Source organism: Macrobrachium nipponense, chromosome 32, assembly GCF_015104395.2.
Source record: "Macrobrachium nipponense isolate FS-2020 chromosome 32, ASM1510439v2, whole genome shotgun sequence".
In the NCBI taxonomy this organism is placed as follows: Eukaryota; Metazoa; Arthropoda; class Malacostraca; order Decapoda; family Palaemonidae; genus Macrobrachium; species Macrobrachium nipponense.
This window is the reverse complement of record NC_061094.1, coordinates 9,075,434-9,089,708: the sequence shown is the minus strand read 5'-3', so window position 1 is coordinate 9,089,708 and position 14,275 is coordinate 9,075,434. Positions and strand designations below refer to the sequence as shown.

The 14,275-nt window shown below is 42.7% G+C and overlaps 1 protein-coding gene across 3 annotated transcripts in view; it reads left to right on the top strand.

Annotated features, from left to right (window-relative positions):
• Positions 1 to 8,389: 8,389 nt before the first annotated feature.
• Positions 8,390 to 14,275, top strand: part of LOC135207205 (TNF receptor-associated factor 6-A-like) — a 47,972-nt gene continuing 42,086 nt past the window's right edge. For 2 of the 3 annotated variants that reach the window (XM_064238804.1, XM_064238807.1), the window contains exon 1: positions 8,390 to 8,513. The gene's annotated coding sequence lies outside the window, so the exon portion shown is untranslated. The remainder of the gene's footprint in view (positions 8,514 to 14,275) is intronic. The other variant, XM_064238806.1, reaches the window with a different exon arrangement.

Here is a 14,275-nt window from a genome sequence, read left to right as displayed (position 1 = left end):
GGGTCTATAATCACTGCTCCCTGTGTGTGTTTGTTTAAGTTTTTGATAAATCTAGGTAATAACTCCGCGGAGGGGATTTCTTTGGAAGTTACAATTTCCTATTGTATTTGGGTTGCTATCAAAGAATTTTACAGTATTTGGGGGGGGGGGGTCAACTGTAATTAACCCCAGGAGTTAGTACTAAGCACGGCGAAATACTTCTGACGCCCCAATCCCTAGTCACTGGCTGTGGTACTCGCGGGAACGTTCCTTACAGTTCGTGCGGAAATATTGCCTACAAATACTAAGTTTTCTTTCCTATTTTTAAGTTTCCTCTTTAGACAGATCTACAATCAGAAACTGTACATATTTGCCAAAAAAAGTTTATCCGCTTACATAAGCATAGATTTCACGATTTCTCATAATTCTATGGGTTTGTATCCCCACTGGTTATATCCGTTTACCTTTTATTCCCCTTTTTTTCGCTTACTCTGGGAGTAAGTCTACAGATTGTTTTGTTGTTGTTGTTTGAGAGAGGAGAGTAGGGAATGTCTATGGAAGACCCTGAAAAGATCTGAAAAAGATGTTTCGCGTTGAGTTAAAGACGGGAATTTTAGGATAGGATATTTATTATCTATTTATTAGAATGAGGATGCAAAAAATAAATAATGTGCATGTTAAACTGTACAGAAAGATTATTTATAATATATAATATATTTATTTTAATTTTCTTTATAATCTCTGCTTCTGTAAGCAGCTCACTGCTTACTCGTATTACTCAGACCTCACATTTCATTGTTCTCCATGATGCAATAAATATTTGATAAATATATTTTATAAATAAATCTATGAGCTGATCTTGACTTTACGTAATGCAGAGAATACGAACCCCCTAAACTGTAGGATTAATCGAGATATTTAGTATTCTGATCTCTCAGAATACTAAATGGGTTATCAAATTCTTCACGTTAATTCAAACTGATTAAAAGGAGAAAGGAAGACAACATTGTATATGACAGCTGACATTTCCATTGAATTTTAACTTGTCTAATAATATCCGTACAACTATAAAAAAAAAAAAAAAAAAAAAAAATTGTTCGTACAACATACAGACTGGCTAGTTACAAAAGACAGGTTTGCATATGGTATACGGAAGTAGAATCTGAAAATATAGAGGAGCTGAATTTTAATTACAGGGTTTTGAATGACCGTGTAAGCACCTGCTCTCAACTATTTGCATAGTTACGACGTGACACATCATAGAACAGGAGCCATCAGGGGTCAGGGTAGCTGAAAAGCAAAAGAATTTTTTGTTATGTCACATTACAGTATGCATATCATGGGTCAATGAAATTAAACTCTGCCGGGTACCTGGCGATGGATGTGGCTGTAGGACCTACAAGAATTACCTGGAAAAATGGCCAAGGTCAGCTCAGAATTGAAACGTTCGAAACCTGCACCAAAATGTTCCTTATGAGTCAAACTATGAAGAATTGCCAATGCCAGACATTTTTAGCGGGGGTTACCCCCCCCCCCCTGCCAGAGCTACCTAAATGATGCACAAAAAATGGCCTAGGTTAGCTGGAGTGCGAAAGAAATGAAACTAATTGGAAAATGTCCAGCATAGTCCCAGGTATCTTGAATTGGCATTGCCAGACATTTTCATTGGTGGGGTACCCCCGCCAGACACGCCCAAAAGACACACCCAGCAGCTAACCTAGACCAGCCGAAAAGTGAAAGAATTGATACCAACTGTACAATGTTAAACAGATGCACAGGCATCATGAATTGGCATTGTCAGACATTTTCATTGGTGGGATACCACCGCCAGACACACGTAAAGGAGCACACATTATAGCTGATCTATATCAGCCGAAAAGTGAAAGAACTGACACTAATTCTAAACTGTTTAGCAGACCTCCATGCATAAGAAATTGGCACTAACAGACATTTTTATCAGAGAAATACCCCCGCCAGACACACTATGGCTGACCAAGCTATATGGTCATTGATATTTAACAGAAATTGAAAACCTAAACAAGCTTTCTTTCAGAGAATGCAGAAAACTCATTTGGGTCAGACTCACACAAAGCACTAAACCTTATGGCTGATCTGGATCAACCGAAATGTGAAAGATCTTAAACTTTAAAATGCGCTCCATCTCATCTGGTGTCATCAATTCTGCCCTATCAGACATTTCCATAGGGTACCCCGGACTCTAGACCAGTGATCCATGCTAAATATATGAAACAAACTCCAAAGTGACTTCCACGAACAAAGGTAACAAAAACTGAAGCAAAGATATGCTTTACATAACCTAATATCAGTTCATCAAGTTCTCCACACCCCGAAGGAGGCTAGGGCCAGACTACCTGCAGAGTAAAGACCCTCGTTTTTGTTGATTTTACAACAGCTACACCACTGTGATGTATACTTGAATGGAACTCAGAATAGAAATAAAAATATTTTCTTCCAAAAAAAATTATAATAATAGGCATAAATAAAACAAGTAAGGGCATCTTTTACTAACAAATAAACATGAAATCCCTGCAATGTATGATTACATAAAACAACTAGATTTATATCAAGACCAAATTTTGGTACAATCTCTTTATTCATGTCTAAATTATTAACTAATTAAGAAATAATAATTAAAGGTCGGTATGGTGCCATCTCAGCAGGCCATGTGCTGGTAAAGAAGATAAGTCCCAGAGGTGCATATCTAAATGAATATGTTCAGCATCTGTGTTCTTACAAAGACTACCACAATCATTCAGTCTTAATCCTATTATTCCCCATCCTCTAAATCCATGTCAGAATCCTCACTCCATGCTTCGTCATCAGATGGGTCAGGATTGATGTAACCATGTATCAACATATACATCTTTTGAATCTACAATGATTGTTTCATCACTATCACTATAAGCACCATTACTGTCATTCTTATTGTTTTCTCGGTCTGTGAACAGAGCATCAGAAAGGGCAGGTCCATCAAACCACACTGGTAGCAAGAGGTTTCCATTTGCCGACCAGCCATAGTCGGTAGGAAACAGACCTTGGTAAGGGCACGCGAGGTTGGCATGGTTCCACAATATTGTTACGTAAAGAGCCCTTAGGAGCTTTTTACCAAGGGTTCGACAAGAAGGTGACAGAACTGCACAATTGATCCTCTTCATGTTTGCAAATGGTTTTTCCTGAAAAGGAACAACATAACAAGAATGAGAAAACAAGAAAATATAATTCAGGGTTTAAAGAACAATTAAAACTTTTTAACAGGTTTTGTTTTCCAACATATATGATCTACTTTGCTAGTCATTTGCACCAATTTGTTATAACGAGTTTCTTCCACTGACTGTGCTTTGGACTGGCTGTACATTTCGCACACGTAGTCTGATGCAGTTTCAATGTTTACGTCATCATCTACTTTGCCCTTGCATGTAAATGGGAGTAGATATTTTCCGGCTGCATCCTTTTCTATGATCTCCAAGGGCTTCAGCTTTCCTTTTCTGTAATGTAAGAAATAATCAAAAAGTTTCCTTCAGATGATTATGCCAATTATGACTGTAACAAGTTTTAGTTAAGCATTGTACCACATGAAGCCCATTACCGTGGTGCACTTTTAATGTGTTATGTACAAAACTGAGGTGTTGCATGATTATATATATATATATATATATATATATATATATATATATATATATATATATATATATATATGTGTGTGTGTGTGTGTGTGTGTGTGTGTGTGTGTGTATGTATGTATGTATGTATGTATGTATGTATGTATGTATGTATGTATGTATATCAGTAATCAGACGGCTACTTGGAAAGCTTAGCTTAATGATAAACAGCAAGACCAGGAAGAACATTCTTTATTAAACGAGCTTTCGTTTAATAAAACTTCATCATCATCTGGCTAAAAAGTTGACAAGGATGAGAATCACTGAAATTACAATGAAATGAATTGTCTTACTAAAACCTTCAGTAAAACAAAACATAAAAAGAACATCAAATACAAATCTTAAAAATGACTAGCAAAAATTATGAAAAACAAACAAACGCAAACATAAAATTAAGGTGAAAATCAATGTAAACAAACTACCATACCCAATCTAACAATCCATTTCTGTACGTACTCTGAAATCACACGATAGTTAGTTGAATACCGGGACGAGTTGTTGTTCAATTTCGGTTTCATCTTCTAAATAACCAGTCTATAGAAGGTCCAGTCTATTCAAACAAAAAAACAGTACTACTTTAAAATCCAGGTCAGTGAAAGGATGGTCGTGTGCTATACTGTGTTGCCTTATGGCAGGAAAGGGTGGTTTAGAAAGAGGAAACCTAGCTCTATCAGAAAGACCTCTGTGTGTCCGATGTTCAACTAGCTATCGTATGATTTAATAGTAGGTATATCTTAGAGAGAGACAGAGTATATCTTAGTTTTGCCAGACCACTGAGCTGATTAACAGTTCTCCTAGGGCTGGCCCGAAGGATTAGATATTTTTACGTGGCTATAGGAACCAATTGGTCACCTAGCAACGGGACCTACAGCTTATTGTGGGATCCGAAATTAATTTCTATCATCAGATATAAATTCCTCTGATTCCGCGTTGGCAGACCCGGGAATCGACCTTCGGACCACCGGATTGGTAGCCGAGCGCGAAAACCACTCGTTCAGCAAGGAACTGGAAGGCAGAAAAGGGCGGGGAAGGCCAAAGTTCAGGTGGAAAGATAAATTATTGAATGACATGAAGGAAAAGGGTCTAACAGAACAAGATGTACAGAACAGGAAGATGGAGAAGGCTGACTAGAAACAGCGACCCCATATTGAAATGGGAAAAGCTGAAGGCAAAGAAGACGTCACAAATGGATCGTTAGACATTTTACTTTTGGCACGATAGTCTGTTTACAGTTCACCTTATTTCTATGTTTGCGTTTCTTTGTTTTTCAGAATTTTTATGATGAGGTTTTATACCTCGAAAGCTAGTTTATAATAAATAATGTTCTTCCTGGCATTTGCAATATTATTTATCATTAAGCTCATATATGTATAGTATATATATATATATATATATTATATATATATATATATATATATATATATATATATATATATAATAGTGTGTGTGTGTGTGTGTCCCACATAAAATCTAAAAAATAAATAAATAAATGAAACTGGAGACAAATTACGAAAGTAATATTTCCTGTTGAACTGAAATCTGCAGTCAGGTCAGTTACACAAAACGAAAACAGTTCTGTCCAGGTATTCTTCAATGTAATATCCAGCTGTTTGATCCACGAGGTGTCTGACAGGAATTCTCACGGGTCATGCATGCGGGAAAATGTAGTAAAGATTTGAAGGTGTGGCCCACCTGCCACTCCGGACAGACAATGCTAATGAACCACATCCGTCAGTAACAAGTATAAGGTTCTTCCTTGTCCCGTCACGTGTGGATTTATTTTCAACTGTCTGTGAGTTCGTTTGTACTGGCACCCTAATATTTATAATGTAAATTTATGTCGTTATGTATACGTCCTCTTGAAGAGGTCTTAGAAAACAAAAATAAATCAGGCTATGATGATTTATAATCTACACATACACGCACGCACACACACACACACACACATATATATTATATATATATATATATATATATATATATATATATATATATTATGAAAGTTAAATCCTATAGAATAAAAATTTTTCATGGAACATAGCATTCTGTAAATACCAAAAAGAAAACTTGTAAATCAAAATGTAAATAATTAAAAATAAAGAAAATATCAAGTAAACTGAATAAGTTACATAACAAAATTGAAAAGAATGAAGTGAAAAAATAGTTTCTAAAAATTCTTAGATACTGCAATCAGAGGAAAGGCTGAGCTATCTATTTAGTAGTGGATTGTCTGTCTTATTGAATATAGATTTGGCCATTATAATTCTGCAACGTTTTCAGTTCTGAATATCGCTTGGAAGCTAATAACTCTACCTTCGGTTAAAGCCGAGGGCCGGTGATCTTGCAGTTGAATGCAAAGGACGACATAACTTGTTTCCAGTTCTCGTGGACACGCCCCTTTTCTCGTGCAAGCAGACTTTCAAATTAATGAACAATGATTATATTCATTTTTCAAGTTTGCGCGTGTGGATCAGGAAACTTTTTGTCTCGCGGCTGTTAAAAGTAAAAATAAGCCGTAAGTCACTTGGGAAATAAATATTTCCACAAAGATTTGTTAACTTTCGTTTTGTTTCCAGTCTTGGTACTACAGAAAGGAAGGGAAATCATAATCCGATACGTAACCCGCTTACGGAAGAAAAAAATCAAATGCCCAGGTTGATAGTTAAAATTTTAACACGGCCCTCATCATCGCTTTGATGGAAAAATATACTTCCCATAAAGAATGACAAATGCATCTGAAGAAAAAAATAAAACTTTTAAACTTTTAACAATGCAAAAAGCTTTTCAGATCATTTGCACTAATAACTTTACATGAGCTCACGCATGCCACAGAGCCTAAAGGTTGTAACTAAATATGAGCCATAACAAGGTCATGTCACATAGACAGACAATGAAATGCTATGGATATAATGTATCTGACCAGTTACACGGATAAGAAAACATTACTCTACATTTGGGGGGAAAGTACAATAATTATGATGGCCCACACGAGAGGAGATAACGATCCAGAACACCGAAGGAAGACAATTCTTCAGATAATGGCAATTCTGTAAATCAAGTGACCTTAAAATATACCAAGCATCCTGACATCGGTGCTTAAATATTTCAAAGACATGAGTGCTATTGCAGAGGAAGAGTTATGATCAAGAAAATTCCCATCAAAACGCTGATGGTTTCAGGAGCAATCTTCAACCTTAAGTATGGCGGCAGCTTTGACCAGCCCAATAAATGATGATTGAACATTGCACTCAAAGTGACAAAGATCGAACTCCTACATACAAAAGTAGAAATGAGGTGGAAACGTCCCGAGTAAATGGAGTAATACAGAACTGGCTTTCCCGCTGTCAAAGAGATAACAGCTAATCGTATGTCAGCGTCAACCAGAGGATTGAAAGTTAAACTCTACCCTGCCTCTGGAGGGACTAGGGCGATTGGCAAACTTAAACTCGGCCGGCAACGTAATTCTTTAAGTAAAACTGCATTGATGAGATACTTGGCAGGCTTCAGGTGCAGTTGAACAAGATATATAAGAAATGTTGTATATGGATATAATTGAAAAAGTTAAAAAGTCTACCTATGGGTCTTGCCATCGGTGGGCAACGCAAAAACCCGAAATTGTATAATGCTATCATCTGAATAAAGAGAAATGACAGCATTCTCATTCTCTGCCAACTTGCCTTTTACAAACAAATGCAATTACTGGTCACATGAATTACAGCAGCAGTAGAGGAAGGACAATGTTAGCTACACCAAAGTTTTAAATAATACTCCCAAATTACAAGACCAGAGACTACATTTTTTTTTATTTTGGGTAAGAATCCAGATGAGGACAACAGAATTCTGAAACGCAATACTATCGCCAAATTTTTGAGGGTCATGGATACAAGGTTTTAAAGATTATTAAACAGACAGATCACAGGAATAAGACAGAGCGGATTTTGAACAAATGGCTCCTGTGTAATTCGGCTAGAGCAGTGGGTGGGCAAACTTTTCACAGAGAGGGCCGCATAAGTGGGCCATGAAAAGTCAAAGGGCTGCACCTTTTAAAATCGGGTGGTGCTCTTTAAGATAACAACATATAGACATCATGGTTAATAAAAACACACAAATTCAAAATCCAGCACACGCTTAATTTAATGGGGAAAATGTTTGTGGTGCACAATTCTACTTTACAATTGGTTGAAACTCTCATCCCTGAACATGTAAGTTTTGTGTCTGACAACATGGACCTGTTCTGGGACTTATTTGTCTTCATGCAGGATAAACTCTTCTCACAGATGTAAGCTGAACCAAAAATAGAGAATAATCTGGCAGCAAAATTTCTTAAACATGGAAAACATTGAACTGAGAGTGACTTAGCTAATGGTAGGGAGTGAAACATTTAATTCAATGAATGACCAGAAAATGGGATATTGACGTATATAAACTGTAAATTATATATGTTCACTAAAAAAATTTATTTTTTATTTGTTGCAGGCTTCCGCAGGACGCATGCAGTTTGCCACCCCCCCCCCCCCCCACACTCGGCTAGATACGTATGCTATAATAAAACCAAAAGAATACGTATAGACTGTAAGCAAGCCTTTCAAAAATAATTATAGATAATATTGTGGCGATGTATGAATGAAATACATACAAAAAAGCTACAAAACGTTGATTCATGAAAACCTTAATTATTAAAAAATGTAGGGTGGGTGTTGCCACATTACTAAGGGGCTGTACTTGAACACTAACCTTCGACAACTTTGACAAGAGAGCAATAACAAATTAATATTCTACTGTCAACATTGGGGCATAGGTCTCCATTCCTCCTTCGTCTCTTAGTGAAACCAACGACGTTTTGAAGTGTTTTTGGTAAGAATAATGCCGTAAATACTTTTACGTGATTAGTGAAGCGCAAAATTGTGATTTGATATAAGTATAGCTACGACCTCCGAGTCATTTTTATGAGCTTGAACGTCTGAATGTTGGATGTGAAAGGTAGTCTACTTTCCCCAAGCGAAAAAAAAAAAAGGCAGAATTCGAGTTACCTACCTACTAGGTAATGGCTGAAGGATATATTGAAATTAATTGGTGAATTTCACCTGTAGAATATGGTGTAAAGGAAGTACCTAAGCCTGTGGACGAAATCATAATTGTAAGAACTACCTAGCTACTACCTACTATACCTAGCTAGTAGGTAGGTAGCACAAATGTACTAGGTAGGTACTACTACTAGTACCTACCTAGATACCACCCGTACTTAGGTTAGGTAGTGCTACTAGGTAACACCTTCGAGTACTTCCTATGATAGTATCCCAGAATCTAGGATAGGGTATGCTCCGGTTTATGTAACTTTGTAGACAACAAAGATGGCTTATTAGCCTAGGTATGTGAATTTATGGGGAAACGTCAATATCACACCAGGTTATTACCTAGCTAGTAAAATTTGTAAATTGGACGAGCTGGTAGCTAGGTATTCCGTAACCTAGACTAGTAAGAACTTGGCCTATTTCGAGCCCCCTTAGGTACTTCTGATTTCTCTGGCAAGTTACCAAATAGGGTAAAATACTGAATGGCCCGCCTCTACTTAGCAAGACTCCTTCCCCAAAAAGTTCTTTAACACGTCCTGTAACCCAGGATAGACATTAGTCAAGTCCCAGTGTCTGTCAAAGCAACACCTCGAGACCTGTACTTAACTCTCAAAGTAAGTTTTTTCTCCTAAGTCACAAATTAAGGCCATAATTTCTGATTTTCGGGAAGGTGGTCACAGTATGGTAGAGGCTGGCCATTCGGTATTTTACCCTTGGTTTTTGTATGCATACGGTGTCGTATTAAGCTTATAGGTAAGCGTATGTAACCTAGATGCAGTTTGTGTTGATGTTATGTTCCCTTCATGGAATGACAAATATATGACAACAACGGATTTGTTAACTGCTATTACCCACGTGACAGAGTAGGTAATTTTATCCTAGCTACAATTCTTGGAAAGGATTGTAATATAGAGCAGTTATATATCTATATGAGGGAGGTGAGCCTCCTCAACCAAATTTAAATTATACTACATACATATAGATTGTCTATGTAAGAACTTATATATATGAACAAAATTTTTATATAATATATTTATAGATGTTTTTATATGAAATTTATTATTTAGATTTGTTTCCGATACGTAATACAAACCATCGTCCTTTAACATAGGAAGTAGCCTAGCGGCAGCTGGAACGGTCGTAAGCTTCGAACAAGGGGAGAACGGTAGTTAACTGCTTGTCCGACAGTCGCGCGCCGCGCGACTGGGAGGTAAACAAATCACTTTTGCTTTCGCCGCGGGTGTGAAGGACGTGTTCGTCATCGCTCTCTGCCCGCTTCATCTCGTATGCTTTGTTTATATTGTGTTTTCTACTAATGGTTTGTTTGACTTGAAAATGAAACTGTAAGTACACTGTTTTCATTTTCATTACTTAATTATGAACCCTTGAATTATGTCTCGGTGCCGAGGGCGGGCGCGCTCGCGCCGAGTCATGTATTTGGGCGGAAGGGTGTAATTGAAAAATGTAAGTACTTTTTTCATTATATTTTTGCCCTGTGCGTTCGTTACCGAGAGTGTGATTGCGCTCGGCACGAACTTTTAATTGTTCCGATACGTAATACAAACCCTCGTCCTTTAACAATAGGAAGGTAACTAGCGGCAGCTGGGACGGTCGTAAGCTTCGAACAAGGGGAGAACGGTAGTTAACTGCTTGTCCGATCGTCGCGCGCCCGCGCGCCCGAGAGGTGAAGAACCACTTTTTGCTTTCCGGTCGCGCGGGTGTGAAGGAGGCGTGTTCGTCATCGCTCTCTGCCCGCTTCCATCGTTCGTATGCTTTGTTTATATTGTGTTTTCTACTAATGGTTTGGTTTGACTTGAAAATGAAACTGTAAGTACACTGTTTTCATTTTCATTACTTAATTATGAATCAACATGGAGCTATCGCCGTAGAGACGGCGATTTCCGCTCTTTTCATGAATTGAACCCTTGAATATGTTCGGTGCCGAGGGCGGGGCGCCACTCACGCCGAGTCATGTATTTTGTTTGGGCGAAAGTGTGTAATTGAAAGATGTAAGTACTCTTTTTCATTATATTTTTGCCCTGTGCGTTCGTTTGCCGAGAGCTTGATTGCGCTCGGCAAGAGCCTCTTATTTTGTATGAATAGAATGCAATGAAAGTGGATTCGCAATGCAGTTTCTTTTCATTTTCATTTATTAATTGCATCAAATTTAATTTTGGATCAAATTCCGCTCTTCGCGGGAATTAATCCTTACGATTTATTGCTGTGAAAGTGAAAAATAGCAAGTGCAGTATTGTTCATTTTCATATATATTTATGATAGCATCATATTATTATGGATCAAGTTTCCGCTCTTACCGGGAATTGATTTTTCCCTCTTTCAGTTCTATGAGTGAATCGCAAGTGCAAGTATTCGTTTCATTTTCATATTACTTTTCACTGCTGTGCGGGGGTAGGGGAAGCGAAGGTCTGCCAGGAAGTCGTCGGAAAGCTCTCCCGCGACTCCCTTGGTATCCGATTCTTCGTCTTCTTTCCTGCCCCCCCGCTCAGCTTCCTCGTATTTTGTTTTTGGGTCTTCCTTCCGTTCGGGGTGGGGGCATGTCTCCCCCCCCCGTGCGTGAGGGAACCCCTCTTACTAATCTGTCTGTGCTACCGCAGGTGCTACAGCCGTGGGAGACGACCTTGGACAGGTATGGACCAACTGCGGCTGCAGGGCGTGCCTAGCATCCACGATCTGCTGCAGAGTCTAGCGAGGTCTGGGGCGGTGACCTTGGAGTGGTCCCTCCACTACAATCCTTCACGGCCAGCTTATGCTGCTTCCCCCCCAACCCCGCTGGTCTACACCCCATGCTGTGTCGGTGACGCCGTCTGCCGCTTCTAGGGCCGGTCGCCGCCGTACCGAGGAGGGGTATGCCGCCGCTGCCTGTGTTTTCTTCGTGTTGCCTGCCCAGACTTCCGCTGTTCCAGCAGCTCGCCCCTGGACCGGCCGCCAGTACCACGCTGGCTGCCGATGATTCTACGAGGCGATGGCTGGGCCTGCCGTACCTGTCGCTGATGTGGTTCCCGCTACTGGCTTGGCTGTCCCTTCTGTGTTTACCGCTGCCGCTGTTCCTGCCGCTCCTGAGCTGGTTGCTGTTCCTGTCGCTCCTGGTTCCTGCGCCTGTCCATGCTGGTCCTGCCCATGGTGTGTCTTCCCCAGTCCCAGGTCCTTCCGGACAGGTTGCAGTCGGGCCGTGTTGCTTCGGCAATAGGCCCGACTCCGGCCTGGATGGAGGGACCTGACGACGTCCTGCGTGAAGCTGACGAAGAAGAGGAAGGTGTCATCTTCGTCTGTTGCTGCCTCTTCCCCTTCGACTTCTAAGGCCCATAGCCGAAGAAGAAGAAGGCTGCCTCCCCCCCCTAAGAAGTCTCCTTCGGGAACTTTCTAAGGGCCCGTCCCACCTCGGTGGGACGGGGGGTCCTTCTGTCGGTCCTCCTGCTCCTTCGGGAGCGGGGCCCGTCTCCCCTTCCGTAAGGAAGAGATAGACGGGGACCAGGGATAGTATCGGTTAGCTCTGTACTTCCTCGCCTGGTGCTAGCGGCGATGCCGCTACGCCAGGTTCCGGCTCGGTCTCTCGTTCGCGTGATCCCGAGTGTACGCTCTCCTCGGGAGACCGTGCAGCCAAAGTTTCGGCGCCAGAGTTCTCTCGGTCGCCAAGACCACGGCACGGAGCAGAAGGCTGGCGATAACCGCTCAGGTGACTCTCGCCAGGCCAGCGGCCGCTCTCGCAGCGACCAGCTGGTAACCTTTTGGGTTTTGTTCCCCCTAAGAAGACTCCTTCGGAACTTCGAAGGGCTCGTCACATTCGGTGTGACGGGGGGGTTCTTCTGCTGGTCCTCCTGTTCCTTCGGGAACGGGGAACGCCCTCTCCCCTTCTGAGAAGAAGAAGAACGGGACCGGGACCAAGGGTGTGCTGGCTCCGCTGGTACACCCTCTTCGCCTGGTCTTGGCAGCTCTGCTGCTAAGCCAGGTACCTGGCTCGGTTTCTCGTCCGGCGAGAAGTTCCGAGTGTACGATCTCCTTCGGGTGACCGTGCAGCCAAAGTTAAGAACGCCTGAGTTCGCTCAGCGTCATGACCGAGGGCACGGAGCAGAAGACTGTCGAGAGCCGCTCAGGTGACTCTCGCCAGGCCAGCGGCGCTCTCGCAAGCGACCAGCGGTACCTCGGGTGGACGTGACGGTCTCTGACCGGCCACGGGTGAGGCTGGGAAGAGGCCCCCCAGGTCCCCTCGCCCGACGGTACCAGCTCGGCTGGTACCAGCGGTTTGACGTGCCGCGAGGACGCTCACCGGTCTCACGGCGAAAGCGAGCTCTGCAGGTCACCTGACCGCCGCTCCCACAGGGACCGTGGGCGGATACGGTGACCAGCACAGCTCGTCTGACGCACGGGACCGGGGTCGACGTGCTCAGTCGAGCCGCTCGCCACAGGTGAGCGGCACGGCCAGGCCATGCAGATCGATCCCCACCGCGGGTTGGTGATCGGCTGCAGCCCCCACGTACGCTGGTCCTGCCAGCGAGCGGGGGGGGGGGGGAGCGTCAGTGGTCTGTCTCTCCACTACCTTCAACTTCCTCGGGCTACACCGGGAAGAGCGAGGTAGCTAGGAGTGATCGTGAGAGGTGCGCCGCTCACGATCCCGTCACGACGCCGCACGTGCCACGTATGGTCTTAGGACCAACCAGGACGTACGCGCAAGTGATTGGAGGCGACCGTCAGGGGGAGAGGGGTATAGCGTCATTCTGTCTCTCCGATACCTTCAACTTCCTCGGCATCGCCAGGAAGAGCTAGGTATATAGGAGTGATCGTGAGAGATGCGCTCACGATCCCGTCACGACGCCGCACGTGCCAGGTTGGTCTTAGGACCAACCAGGACGTACGCGCAAGTGATTGGAGGCAACCGTCAGGGATCTGTTGCTGGTCCTTTCTTCTGAAGGAGGAGGGTCCTGGGAGCTGCTCTTGTTGGAGGGACTGGACGGTCCTACTCCTCAGACGCTGTAACTTCCGAGATTCAGAGTAACTTTACCCAGGTTTATTGCACTGATTCGTCAGCACAACGACCGGGGGGAAGGATCGCCGCTCCCACCAGCAGAGCCCATGTCTCTGCTCGAGTCGTTTTGGGGCCCGAGAGGGAACCCAAACCGACGGTGGGTATGCCGCGATCGGAGCTTACCGATTCTGTCTTGAACCAGAGTCTCTCGTCTCCGGACAAGAAGGCTCTCTCAGTTCTGGCCGGTCCGATCAAGCTACTTCCACCTCCTCTACTGCGACAGCGGCGTTTCTAGTGTCTTCGGACACCGTATTTAAATACTCCTTCGGTCCTCCTGAGAGGTTTCGACCTCGACGAGGACTGGAATGAGTCGGAGGACGGTATCGGCTCTCTCCTGTCAGGTGTCGATCAGCCCCACCCAGACGACGTTCACAGTGGCGGCAGACCCTTACCTACAGTGAGAGTTTCGTAACCCTCCTCGGGAAAAAAGTTTCTCCTGACGATACGTTTTCCCAGACTCTGAGAGGCCATCGCCGCAAGGCGATGGCTGCTCCTACTCTTCT